This window comes from Taudactylus pleione, unplaced genomic scaffold (assembly GCF_031769625.1).
Source record: "Taudactylus pleione unplaced genomic scaffold, aTauple2 ptg002148l, whole genome shotgun sequence".
Classification (NCBI taxonomy): Eukaryota; Metazoa; Chordata; class Amphibia; order Anura; family Myobatrachidae; genus Taudactylus; species Taudactylus pleione.
In genome coordinates, this window is record NW_028286542.1 from 367,465 (window position 1) to 382,656 (window position 15,192).

The window sequence follows — 15,192 nt, forward strand, 5'->3', positions numbered from 1 at the left end:
ACATAGGTGTCAGATGTTACTATGGGATACTGAGGTAAGATTACAGCATTACATAAGTGACAGATGTTACTATGGTATACTGAGGTAACATTACAGCATTAAATAAATGTCAGATGTTACTATGGTATACTGAGGTAACATTACAGCATTGCATAAGTGTCAGATGTTACTATGGTATACTGAGGTAACATTACAGCATTACATAAGTGACAGATATTACTATGGTATACTGAGGTTAGATTACATAAGTGTCAGATATTAGAATGGTGTACTGAAGTAACATTACAGCATTAAATAAGTGTCAGAAGTTACTATGGTATACTGAAGTAACATTACAGTATTACATAAGTGTCAGATGTTACTATGGTATACTGAGGTATCATTACAGCATTACATAAGTGTCAGATTTATTATGGTATACTGAGGTAACATTACAGCATTACATGAGCGTCAGATGTTACTATGGTATACTGAGGTAACATTACAGCATTACATAAGTGGCAGATGTTACAATGGTATACTGAGGTATCATTACTGCATTACATAAGTGGCAGATGTTATTATAGTATACTGAGGTAAATTTACAGCATTACTTAAGTGTCAGATGTTACTAACGTATACTGAGGTAACATTACAGCATTACATAAGTGTCAGATGTTACTATGGTATACTGAGGTAACAATACAGCATTACATAAGTGTCAGATGGTACTATGGTATACTGATGTATAATTACAGCATTACATAAGTGTCAGATGTTACTATGGTATGCTGAGGTAACATTATAGCATTACATAAGTGTCAGATGTTACAATGGTATACTGAGGTAACATTACAGCATTAAATAAGTGTCAGATGTTACTATGGTATACTGAAGTAACAATACAGCATTAAATAAGTGTCAGATGTTACTATGGTATACTGAGGTAACATTACAGCATTACATAAGTGTCAGATGTTACTATGGTATACTGAGGTAACAACAGCATTATATAAGTGTCAGATGTTACTATGGTATACTGAGGTAACTTTACAGCATTACATAAGTGGCAGATGTTACTATGGTGTACTGAGGTAACATTACAGCATTACAAAAGTGTCAGATGTTACTATGGTATACTGAGGTAACATTACAGCATTACATAAGTGTCAGATGTTACTATGGTATACTGATGTATAATTACAGCATTACATAAGTGTCAGATGTTACTATGGTATACTGAGGTAACATTATAGGATTACATAAGTGGCAGATGTTACTATGGTATACTGAGGTAACATTATAGCATTACATAAGTGTCAGATGTTACTATGGTATACTGATGTATAATTACAGCATTACATAAGTGTCAGATGTTACTATGGTATACTGAGGTAACATTACAGCATTACATAAGTGTCAGATGTTACTATTGTGTACTGAGGCAACATTACAGCATTACATAAGTGTCAGATGTTACTATGGTATACTGAGGTAACAATACAGCATTACATAAGTGTCAGATGTTACTATGGTATACTCAGGTAACATTACAGCATTACATAAGAGTCAGATGTTACTATGGTATACTGATGTATAATTACAGCATTACATAAGTGTCAGATGTTACTATGGTATACTGAGGTAACATTATAGCATTACATAAGTGGCAGATGTTACTATGGTATACTGAGGTAACAACAGCATTACATAAGTGTCAGCTGTTATTATGGTATACTGAGGTAACAACAGCATTACATAAGTGTCAGCTGTTACTATGGTATACTGAGGTAACATTACAGCATGACATAAGTGTCAGATGTTACTATGGTATACTGAGGTAACATTACAGCATTACATAAGTGTCAGATGTTACTATGGTATACTGAGGTAACATTATAGCATTACATAAGTTTTAGATGTTACTATGGTATACTGAGGTAACATTAAAGATGTGTCAAATGTTACTATCGTATACTGAGGTAACATTACAGCATTACATAAGTGTCAGATGTTACTATGGTGTACTGAGGTAACATTACAGCATTACATAAGTGTCAGATGTTATTATGGTATACTGATGTATAATTACAGCATTACATAAGTGTCAGATGTTACTATGGTATACTGAGGTAACATTATAGCATTACATAAGTGGCAGATGTTACTATGGTATACTGAGGTAACATTACAGCATTAGATAAGTGTCAGATGTTACTTTGGTATACTGAGGTAACATTAAAGATGTGTCAAATGTTACTATCGTATACTGAGGTAACATTACAGCATTACATAAGTGTCAGATGTTACTATGGTATACTGAGGTTAAAGTACATAAGTGTCAGATGTTACTATGGTATACTGAGGTAACATTACAGCATTACATAAGTGTCAGATGTTACTATGGTATACTGAGGTAACATTACAGCTTTACATAAGTGTCAGATGGTACTATGGTATACTGAGGTAACATTATAGCATTACATAAGTGTCAGATGTTACTATGGTATACTGAGGTAACATTACAGCATTACATAAGTGTCAGATGTTACTATGGTATACTGAGGTAACATTACAGCATTACATAAGTGTCAGATGTTACTATGGTCTACTGCGGTAACATTACAGCATTACATAATTATCTGATGTTACTATGGTAAACTGAGCTAACAATACATCATTATATAAGTGTCAGATGTTACTATGGTATACTGAGGTAACATTACAGCATTACATAAGTGTCAGATGTTACTATGGTAAACTGAGGTAACATTATAGCATTACATAAGTTTCAGATGTTACTATGGTATACTGAGGTTAGAGTACATAAGTGTCAGATGTTACTATGGTATACTGAGGTAACATAACAGCATTACATAAGTGTCAGATGTTACTATGATATACTGATGTATAATTACAGCATTACATAAGTGTCAGATGTTACTATGGTATACTGAGGTAACATTATAGCATTACATAAGTGGCAGATGTTACTATGGTATACTGAAGTAACATTATAGCATTACATAAGTGGCAGATGTTACTATGGTATACTGGGGTAACATTACAGCATTACATAAGTGTCAGATGTTACTATGGTATACTGAGGTAACATTACAGCATTACATAAGTGTCAGATGTTACTATGGTATACTGAAGTAACATTACAGCATTACATAAGTGTCAGATGTTACTATGGTTTACTGAGGTAACAACAGCATTACATAAGTGTCAGATGTTATTATGGTATACTGAGGTAACAACAGCATTACATAAGTGTCAGCTGTTACTATGGTATACTGAGGTAACATTACAGCATTACATAAGTGTCAGATGTTACTATGGTATACTGAGATTAAAGTACATAAGTGTCAGATGTTAATTTGGTATACTGAAGTAAAATTACAGGATTACATATGTGTCAGATGTTACTATGGTACACTGAGGTAAAATTACAGCATTACATAGGTGTCAGATGTTACTATGGGATACTGAGGTAAGATTACAGCATTACATAAGTGACAGATGTTACTATGGTATACTGAGGTAACATTATAGCATTACATAAGTGGCAGATGTTACTATGGTATACTGAAGTAACATTATAGCATTACATAAGTGGCAGATGTTACTATGGTATACTGGGGTAACATTACAGCATTACATAAGTGTCAGATGTTACTATGGTATACTGAGGTAACATTACAGCATTACATAAGTGTCAGATGTTACTATGGTATACTGAAGTAACATTACAGCATTACATAAGTGTCAGATGTTACTATGGTTTACTGAGGTAACAACAGCATTACATAAGTGTCAGATGTTATTATGGTATACTGAGGTAACAACAGCATTACATAAGTGTCAGCTGTTACTATGGTATACTGAGGTAACATTACAGCATTACATAAGTGTCAGATGTTACTATGGTATACTGAGATTAAAGTACATAAGTGTCAGATGTTACTATGGTATACTGAGGTAACATTACAGCATTACATAAGTGACAGATATTACTATGGTATACTGAGGTTAGATTACATAAGTGTCAGATATTAGAATGGTGTACTGAAGTAACATTACAGCATTAAATAAGTGTCAGAAGTTACTATGGTATACTGAAGTAACATTACAGTATTACAAAAGTGTCAGATGTTACTATGGTATACTGAGGTATCATTACAGCATTACATAAGTGTCAGATTTATTATGGTATACTGAGGTAACATTACAGCATTACATGAGCGTCAGATGTTACTATGGTATACTGAGGTAACATTACAGCATTACATAAGTGGCAGATGTTACAATGGTATACTGAGGTATCATTACTGCATTACATAAGTGGCAGATGTTATTATAGTATACTGAGGTAAATTTACAGCATTACTTAAGTGTCAGATGTTACTAACGTATACTGAGGTAACATTACAGCATTACATAAGTGTCAGATGTTACTATGGTATACTGAGGTAACATTACAGCATTACATAAGTGTCAGATGGTACTATGGTATACTGATGTATAATTACAGCATTACATAAGTGTCAGATGTTACTATGGTATACTGAGGTAACATTATAGCATTACATAAGTGTCAGATGTTACAATGGTATACTGAGGTAACATTACAGCATTACATAAGTGTCAGATGTTACTATGGTATACTGAAGTAACAATACAGCATTAAATAAGTGTCAGATGTTACTATGGTATACTGAGGTAACATTACAGCATTACATAAGTGTCAGATGTTACTATGGTATACTGAGGTAACAACAGCATTATATAAGTGTCAGATGTTACTATGGTATACTGAGGTAACTTTACAGCATTACATAAGTGGCAGATGTTACTATGGTGTACTGAGGTAACATTACAGCATTACAAAAGTGTCAGATGTTACTATGGTATACTGAGGTAACATTACAGCATTACATAAGTGTCAGATGTTACTATGGTATACTGATGTATAATTACAGCATTACATAAGTGTCAGATGTTACTATGGTATACTGAGGTAACATTATAGGATTACATAAGTGGCAGATGTTACTATGGTATACTGAGGTAACATTATAGCATTACATAAGTGTCAGATGTTACTATGGTATACTGATGTATAATTACAGCATTACATAAGTGTCAGATGTTACTATGGTATACTGAGGTAACATTACAGCATTATATAAGTGTCAGATGTTACTATTGTGTACTGAGGCAACATTACAGCATTACATAAGTGTCAGATGTTACTATGGTATACTGAGGTAACAATACAGCATTACATAAGTGTCAGATGTTACTATGGTATACTCAGGTAACATTACAGCATTACATAAGAGTCAGATGTTACTATGGTATACTGATGTATAATTACAGCATTACATAAGTGTCAGATGTTACTATGGTATACTGAGGTAACATTATAGCATTACATAAGTGGCAGATGTTACTATGGTATACTGAGGTAACAACAGCATTACATAAGTGTCAGCTGTTATTATGGTATACTGAGGTAACAACAGCATTACATAAGTGTCAGCTGTTACTATGGTATACTGAGGTAACATTACAGCATTACATAAGTGTCAGATGTTACTATGGTATACTGAGGTAACATTACAGCATTACATAAGTGTCAGATGTTACTATGGTATACTGAGGTAACATTATAGCATTACATAAGTTTTAGATGTTACTATGGTATACCGAGGTAACATTAAAGATGTGTCAAATGTTACTATCGTATACTGAGGTAACATTACAGCATTACATAAGTGTCAGATGTTACTATGGTGTACTGAGGTAACATTACAGCATTACATAAGTGTCAGATGTTATTATGGTATACTGATGTATAATTACAGCATTACATAAGTGTCAGATGTTACTATGGTATACTGAGGTAACATTATAGCATTACATAAGTGGCAGATGTTACTATGGTATACTGAGGTAACATTACAGCATTAGATAAGTGTCAGATGTTACTTTGGTATACTGAGGTAACATTAAAGATGTGTCAAATGTTACTATCGTATACTGAGGTAACATTACAGCATTACATAAGTGTCATATGTTACTATGGTATACTGAGGTTAGAGTACATAAGTGTCAGATGATACTATGGTATACTGAGGTAACATTACAGCATTACATAAGTGTCAGATGTTACTATGGTATACTGAGGTAACATTACAGCATTACATAAGTGTCAGATGTTACTATGGTATACTGATTTATAATTACAGCATTACATAAGTGTCAGATGTTAATATGGTATACTGAGGTGACATTATAGAATTACATAAGTGGCAGATGTTACTATGGTATACTGAGGTAACATTATAGCATTAGATAAGTGTCAGATGTTGCTTTGGTATACTGAGGTAACATTAAAGATGTGTCAAATGTTACTATCGTATACTGAGGTAACATTACAGCATTACATAAGTGTCAGATGTTACTATGGTATACTGAGGTTAAAGTACATAAGTGTCAGATGTTACTATGGTATACTGAGGTAACATTACAGCATTACATAAGTGTCAGATGTTACTATGGTATACTGAGGTAACATTACAGCTTTACATAAGTGTCAGATGGTACTATGGTATACTGAGGTAACATTATAGCATTACATAAGTGTCAGATGTTACTATGGTATACTGAGGTAACATTACAGCATTACATAAGTGTCAGATGTTACTATGGTATACTGAGGTAACATTACAGCATTACATAAGTGTCAGATGTTACTATGGTCTACTGCGGTAACATTACAGCATTACATAAGTGTCAGATGTTACTATGGTAAACTGAGGTAACAATACAGCATTATATAAGTGTCAGATGTTACTATGGTATACTGAGGTAACATTACAGCATTACATAAGTGTCAGATGTTACTATGGTAAACTGAGGTAACATTATAGCATTACATAAGTTTCAGATGTTACTATGGTATACTGAGGTTAGAGTACATAAGTGTCAGATGTTACTATGGTATACTGAGGTAACATAACAGCATTACATAAGTGTCAGATGTTACTATGATATACTGATGTATAATTACAGCATTACATAAGTGTCAGATGTTATAATGGTATACTGAGGTAACATTATAGCATTACATAAGTGGCAGATGTTACTATGGTATACTGAAGTAACATTATAGCATTACATAAGTGGCAGATGTTACTATGGTATACTGGGGTAACATTACAGCATTACATAAGTGTCAGATGTTACTATGGTATACTCAGGTAACATTACAGCATTACATAAGAGTCAGATGTTACTATGGTATACTGATGTATAATTACAGCATTACATAAGTGTCAGATGTTACTATGGTATACTGAGGTAACATTATAGCATTACATAAGTGGCAGATGTTACTATGGTATACTGAGGTAACAACAGCATTACATAAGTGTCAGCTGTTATTATGGTATACTGAGGTAACAACAGCATTACATAAGTGTCAGCTGTTACTATGGTATACTGAGGTAACATTACAGCATTACATAAGTGTCAGATGTTACTATGGTATACTGAGGTAACATTACAGCATTACATAAGTGTCAGATGTTACTATGGTATACTGAGGTAACATTATAGCATTACATAAGTTTTAGATGTTACTATGGTATACCGAGGTAACATTAAAGATGTGTCAAATGTTACTATCGTATACTGAGGTAACATTACAGCATTACATAAGTGTCAGATGTTACTATGGTGTACTGAGGTAACATTACAGCATTACATAAGTGTCAGATGTTATTATGGTATACTGATGTATAATTACAGCATTACATAAGTGTCAGATGTTACTATGGTATACTGAGGTAACATTATAGCATTACATAAGTGGCAGATGTTACTATGGTATACTGAGGTAACATTACAGCATTAGATAAGTGTCAGATGTTACTTTGGTATACTGAGGTAACATTAAAGATGTGTCAAATGTTACTATCGTATACTGAGGTAACATTACAGCATTACATAAGTGTCATATGTTACTATGGTATACTGAGGTTAGAGTACATAAGTGTCAGATGATACTATGGTATACTGAGGTAACATTACAGCATTACATAAGTGTCAGATGTTACTATGGTATACTGAGGTAACATTACAGCATTACATAAGTGTCAGATGTTACTATGGTATACTGATTTATAATTACAGCATTACATAAGTGTCAGATGTTAATATGGTATACTGAGGTGACATTATAGAATTACATAAGTGGCAGATGTTACTATGGTATACTGAGGTAACATTATAGCATTAGATAAGTGTCAGATGTTGCTTTGGTATACTGAGGTAACATTAAAGATGTGTCAAATGTTACTATCGTATACTGAGGTAACATTACAGCATTACATAAGTGTCAGATGTTACTATGGTATACTGAGGTTAAAGTACATAAGTGTCAGATGTTACTATGGTATACTGAGGTAACATTACAGCATTACATAAGTGTCAGATGTTACTATGGTATACTGAGGTAACATTACAGCTTTACATAAGTGTCAGATGGTACTATGGTATACTGAGGTAACATTATAGCATTACATAAGTGTCAGATGTTACTATGGTATACTAAGGTAACATTACAGCATTACATAAGTGTCAGATGTTACTATGGTATACTGAGGTAACATTACAGCATTACATAAGTGTCAGATGTTACTATGGTCTACTGCGGTAACATTACAGCATTACATAAGTGTCAGATGTTACTATGGTAAACTGAGGTAACAATACAGCATTATATAAGTGTCAGATGTTACTATGGTATACTGAGGTAACATTACAGCATTACATAAGTGTCAGATGTTACTATGGTAAACTGAGGTAACATTATAGCATTACATAAGTTTCAGATGTTACTATGGTATACTGAGGTTAGAGTACATAAGTGTCAGATGTTACTATGGTATACTGAGGTAACATAACAGCATTACATAAGTGTCAGATGTTACTATGATATACTGATGTATAATTACAGCATTACATAAGTGTCAGATGTTATAATGGTATACTGAGGTAACATTATAGCATTACATAAGTGGCAGATGTTACTATGGTATACTGAAGTAACATTATAGCATTACATAAGTGGCAGATGTTACTATGGTATACTGGGGTAACATTACAGCATTACATAAGTGTCAGATGTTACTATGGTATACTGAGGTAACATTACAGCATTACATAAGTGTCAGATGTTACTATGGTATACTGAAGTAACATTACAGCATTACATAAGTGTCAGATGTTACTATGGTTTACTGAGGTAACAACAGCATTACATAAGTGTCAGATGTTATTATGGTATACTGAGGTAACAACAGCATTACATAAGTGTCAGCTGTTACTATGGTATACTGAGGTAACATTACAGCATTACATAAGTGTCAGATGTTACTATGGTATACTGAGATTAAAGTACATAAGTGTCAGATGTTAATTTGGTATACTGAAGTAAAATTACAGGATTACATAAGTGTCAGATGTTACTATGGTACACTGAGGTAAAATTACAGCATTACATAGGTGTCAGATGTTACTATGGGATACTGAGGTAAGATTACAGCATTACATAAGTGACAGATGTTACTATGGTATACTGAGGTAACATTACAGCATTAAATAAATGTCAGATGTTACTATGGTATACTGAGGTAACATTACAGCATTGCATAAGTGTCAGATGTTACTATGGTATACTGAGGTAACATTACAGCATTACATAAGTGACAGATATTACTATGGTATACTGAGGTTAGATTACATAAGTGTCAGATATTAGAATGGTGTACTGAAGTAACATTACAGCATTAAATAAGTGTCAGAAGTTACTATGGTATACTGAAGTAACATTACAGTATTACATAAGTGTCAGATGTTACTATGGTATACTGAGGTATCATTACAGCATTACATAAGTGTCAGATTTATTATGGTATACTGAGGTAACATTACAGCATTACATGAGCGTCAGATGTTACTATGGTATACTGAGGTAACATTACAGCATTACATAAGTGGCAGATGTTACAATGGTATACTGAGGTATCATTACTGCATTACATAAGTGGCAGATGTTATTATAGTATACTGAGGTAAATTTACAGCATTACTTAAGTGTCAGATGTTACTAACGTATACTGAGGTAACATTACAGCATTACATAAGTGTCAGATGTTACTATGGTATACTGAGGTAACATTACAGCATTACATAAGTGTCAGATGGTACTATGGTATACTGATGTATAATTACAGCATTACATAAGTGTCAGATGTTACTATGGTATACTGAGGTAACATTATAGCATTACATAAGTGTCAGATGTTACAATGGTATACTGAGGTAACATTACAGCATTACATAAGTGTCAGATGTTACTATGGTATACTGAAGTAACAATACAGCATTAAATAAGTGTCAGATGTTACTATGGTATACTGAGGTAACATTACAGCATTACATAAGTGTCAGATGTTACTATGGTATACTGAGGTAACAACAGCATTATATAAGTGTCAGATGTTACTATGGTATACTGAGGTAACTTTACAGCATTACATAAGTGGCAGATGTTACTATGGTGTACTGAGGTAACATTACAGCATTACAAAAGTGTCAGATGTTACTATGGTATACTGAGGTAACATTACAGCATTACATAAGTGTCAGATGTTACTATGGTATACTGATGTATAATTACAGCATTACATAAGTGTCAGATGTTACTATGGTATACTGAGGTAACATTATAGGATTACATAAGTGGCAGATGTTACTATGGTATACTGAGGTAACATTATAGCATTACATAAGTGTCAGATGTTACTATGGTATACTGATGTATAATTACAGCATTACATAAGTGTCAGATGTTACTATGGTATACTGAGGTAACATTACAGCATTATATAAGTGTCAGATGTTACTATTGTGTACTGAGGCAACATTACAGCATTACATAAGTGTCAGATGTTACTATGGTATACTGAGGTAACAATACAGCATTACATAAGTGTCAGATGTTACTATGGTATACTCAGGTAACATTACAGCATTACATAAGAGTCAGATGTTACTATGGTATACTGATGTATAATTACAGCATTACATAAGTGTCAGATGTTACTATGGTATACTGAGGTAACATTATAGCATTACATAAGTGGCAGATGTTACTATGGTATACTGAGGTAACAACAGCATTACATAAGTGTCAGCTGTTATTATGGTATACTGAGGTAACAACAGCATTACATAAGTGTCAGCTGTTACTATGGTATACTGAGGTAACATTACAGCATTACATAAGTGTCAGATGTTACTATGGTATACTGAGGTAACATTACAGCATTACATAAGTGTCAGATGTTACTATGGTATACTGAGGTAACATTATAGCATTACATAAGTTTTAGATGTTACTATGGTATACTGAGGTAACATTAAAGATGTGTCAAATGTTACTATCGTATACTGAGGTAACATTACAGCATTACATAAGTGTCAGATGTTACTATGGTGTACTGAGGTAACATTACAGCATTACATAAGTGTCAGATGTTATTATGGTATACTGATGTATAATTACAGCATTACATAAGTGTCAGATGTTACTATGGTATACTGAGGTAACATTATAGCATTACATAAGTGGCAGATGTTACTATGGTATACTGAGGTAACATTACAGCATTAGATAAGTGTCAGATGTTACTTTGGTATACTGAGGTAACATTAAAGATGTGTCAAATGTTACTATCGTATACTGAGGTAACATTACAGCATTACATAAGTGTCATATGTTACTATGGTATACTGAGGTTAGAGTACATAAGTGTCAGATGATACTATGGTATACTGAGGTAACATTACAGCATTACATAAGTGTCAGATGTTACTATGGTATACTGAGGTAACATTACAGCATTACATAAGTGTCAGATGTTACTATGGTATACTGATTTATAATTACAGCATTACATAAGTGTCAGATGTTAATATGGTATACTGAGGTGACATTATAGAATTACATAAGTGGCAGATGTTACTATGGTATACTGAGGTAACATTATAGCATTAGATAAGTGTCAGATGTTGCTTTGGTATACTGAGGTAACATTAAAGATGTGTCAAATGTTACTATCGTATACTGAGGTAACATTACAGCATTACATAAGTGTCAGATGTTACTATGGTATACTGAGGTTAAAGTACATAAGTGTCAGATGTTACTATGGTATACTGAGGTAACATTACAGCATTACATAAGTGTCAGATGTTACTATGGTATACTGAGGTAACATTACAGCTTTACATAAGTGTCAGATGGTACTATGGTATACTGAGGTAACATTATAGCATTACATAAGTGTCAGATGTTACTATGGTATACTGAGGTAACATTACAGCATTACATAAGTGTCAGATGTTACTATGGTATACTGAGGTAACATTACAGCATTACATAAGTGTCAGATGTTACTATGGTCTACTGCGGTAACATTACAGCATTACATAAGTGTCAGATGTTACTATGGTAAACTGAGGTAACAATACAGCATTATATAAGTGTCAGATGTTACTATGGTATACTGAGGTAACATTACAGCATTACATAAGTGTCAGATGTTACTATGGTAAACTGAGGTAACATTATAGCATTACATAAGTTTCAGATGTTACTATGGTATACTGAGGTTAGAGTACATAAGTGTCAGATGTTACTATGGTATACTGAGGTAACATAACAGCATTACATAAGTGTCAGATGTTACTATGATATACTGATGTATAATTACAGCATTACATAAGTGTCAGATGTTATAATGGTATACTGAGGTAACATTATAGCATTACATAAGTGGCAGATGTTACTATGGTATACTGAAGTAACATTATAGCATTACATAAGTGGCAGATGTTACTATGGTATACTGGGGTAACATTACAGCATTACATAAGTGTCAGATGTTACTATGGTATACTGAGGTAACATTACAGCATTACATAAGTGTCAGATGTTACTATGGTATACTGAAGTAACATTACAGCATTACATAAGTGTCAGATGTTACTATGGTTTACTGAGGTAACAACAGCATTACATAAGTGTCAGATGTTATTATGGTATACTGAGGTAACAACAGCATTACATAAGTGTCAGCTGTTACTATGGTATACTGAGGTAACATTACAGCATTACATAAGTGTCAGATGTTACTATGGTATACTGAGATTAAAGTACATAAGTGTCAGATGTTACTATGGTATACTGAAGTAACATTACAGCATTGCATAAGTGTCAGATGTTACTATGGTATACTGAGGTAACATTACAGCATTACATAAGTGACAGATATTACTATGGTATACTGAGGTTAGATTACATAAGTGTCAGATATTAGAATGGTGTACTGAAGTAACATTACAGCATTGCATAAGTGTCAGATGTTACTATGGTATACTGAGGTATCATTACAGCATTACATAAGTGTCAGATTTATTATGGTATACTGAGGTAACATTACAGCATTACATGAGCGTCAGATGTTACTATGGTATACTGAGGTAACATTACAGCATTACATAAGTGGCAGATGTTACAATGGTATACTGAGGTATCATTACTGCATTACATAAGTGGCAGATGTTATTATAGTATACTGAGGTAAATTTACAGCATTACTTAAGTGTCAGATGTTACTAACGTATACTGAGGTAACATTACAGCATTACATAAGTGTCAGATGTTACTATGGTATACTGATGTATAATTACAGCATTACATAAGTGTCAGATGTTACTATGGTATACTGAGGTAACATTATAGGATTACATAAGTGGCAGATGTTACTATGGTATACTGAGGTAACATTATAGCATTACATAAGTGTCAGATGTTACTATGGTATACTGATGTATAATTACAGCATTACATAAGTGTCAGATGTTACTATGGTATACTGAGGTAACATTACAGCATTACATAAGTGTCAGATGTTACTATGGTGTACTGAGGCAACATTACAGCATTACATAAGTGTCAGATGTTACTATGGTATACTGAGGTAACAATACAGCATTACATAAGTGTCAGATGTTACTATGGTATACTCAGGTAACATTACAGCATTACATAAGAGTCAGATGTTACTATGGTATACTGAGGTAACATTACAGCATTACATAAGAGTCAGATGTTACTATGGTATACTGATGTATAATTACAGCATTACATAAGTGTCAGATGTTACTATGGTATACTGAGGTAACATTATAGCATTACATAAGTGGCAGATGTTACTATGGTATACTGAGGTAACAACAGCGTTACATAAGTGTCAGCTGTTATTATGGTATACTGAGGTAACAACAGCATTACATAAGTGTCAGCTGTTACTATGGTATACTGAGGTAACATTACAGCATTACATAAGTGTCAGATGTTACTATGGTATACTGAAGTAACAATACTGCATTACATTAGTGTCAGATGTTACTATGGTATACTGAGGTAACAATACTGCATTACATTAGTGTCAGATGTTACTATGGTATACTGAGGTAACATTACAGCATTACATAAGTGTCAGATGTTACTATGGTATACTGAAGTAACAATACTGCATTACATTAGTGTCAGATGTAACTATGGTATACTGAGGTAACATTACAGCATTACATAAGTGTCAGATGTTACTATGGTATACTGAGGTAACATTACAGCATTACATAAGTGTCAGATGTTACTATGCTATACTGAGGTAACATTACAGCATTACATAAGTGTCAGATGTTACTATGGTATACTGAGGTAACATTATAGCATTACATAAGTTTTAGATGTTACTATGGTATACTGAGGTAACATTAAAGATGTGTCAAATGTTACTATCGTATACTGAGGTAACATTACAGCATTACATAAGTGTCAGATGTTACTATGGTGTACTGAGGTAACATTACAGCATTACATAAGTGTCAGATGTTACTATGGTATACTGATGTATAATTACAGCATTACATAAGTGTCAGATGTTACTATGGTATACTGAGGTAACATTATAGCATTACATAAGTGGCAGATGTTACTATGGTATACTGAGGTAACATTACAGCATTAGATAAGTGTCAGATGTTACTTTGGTATACTGAGGT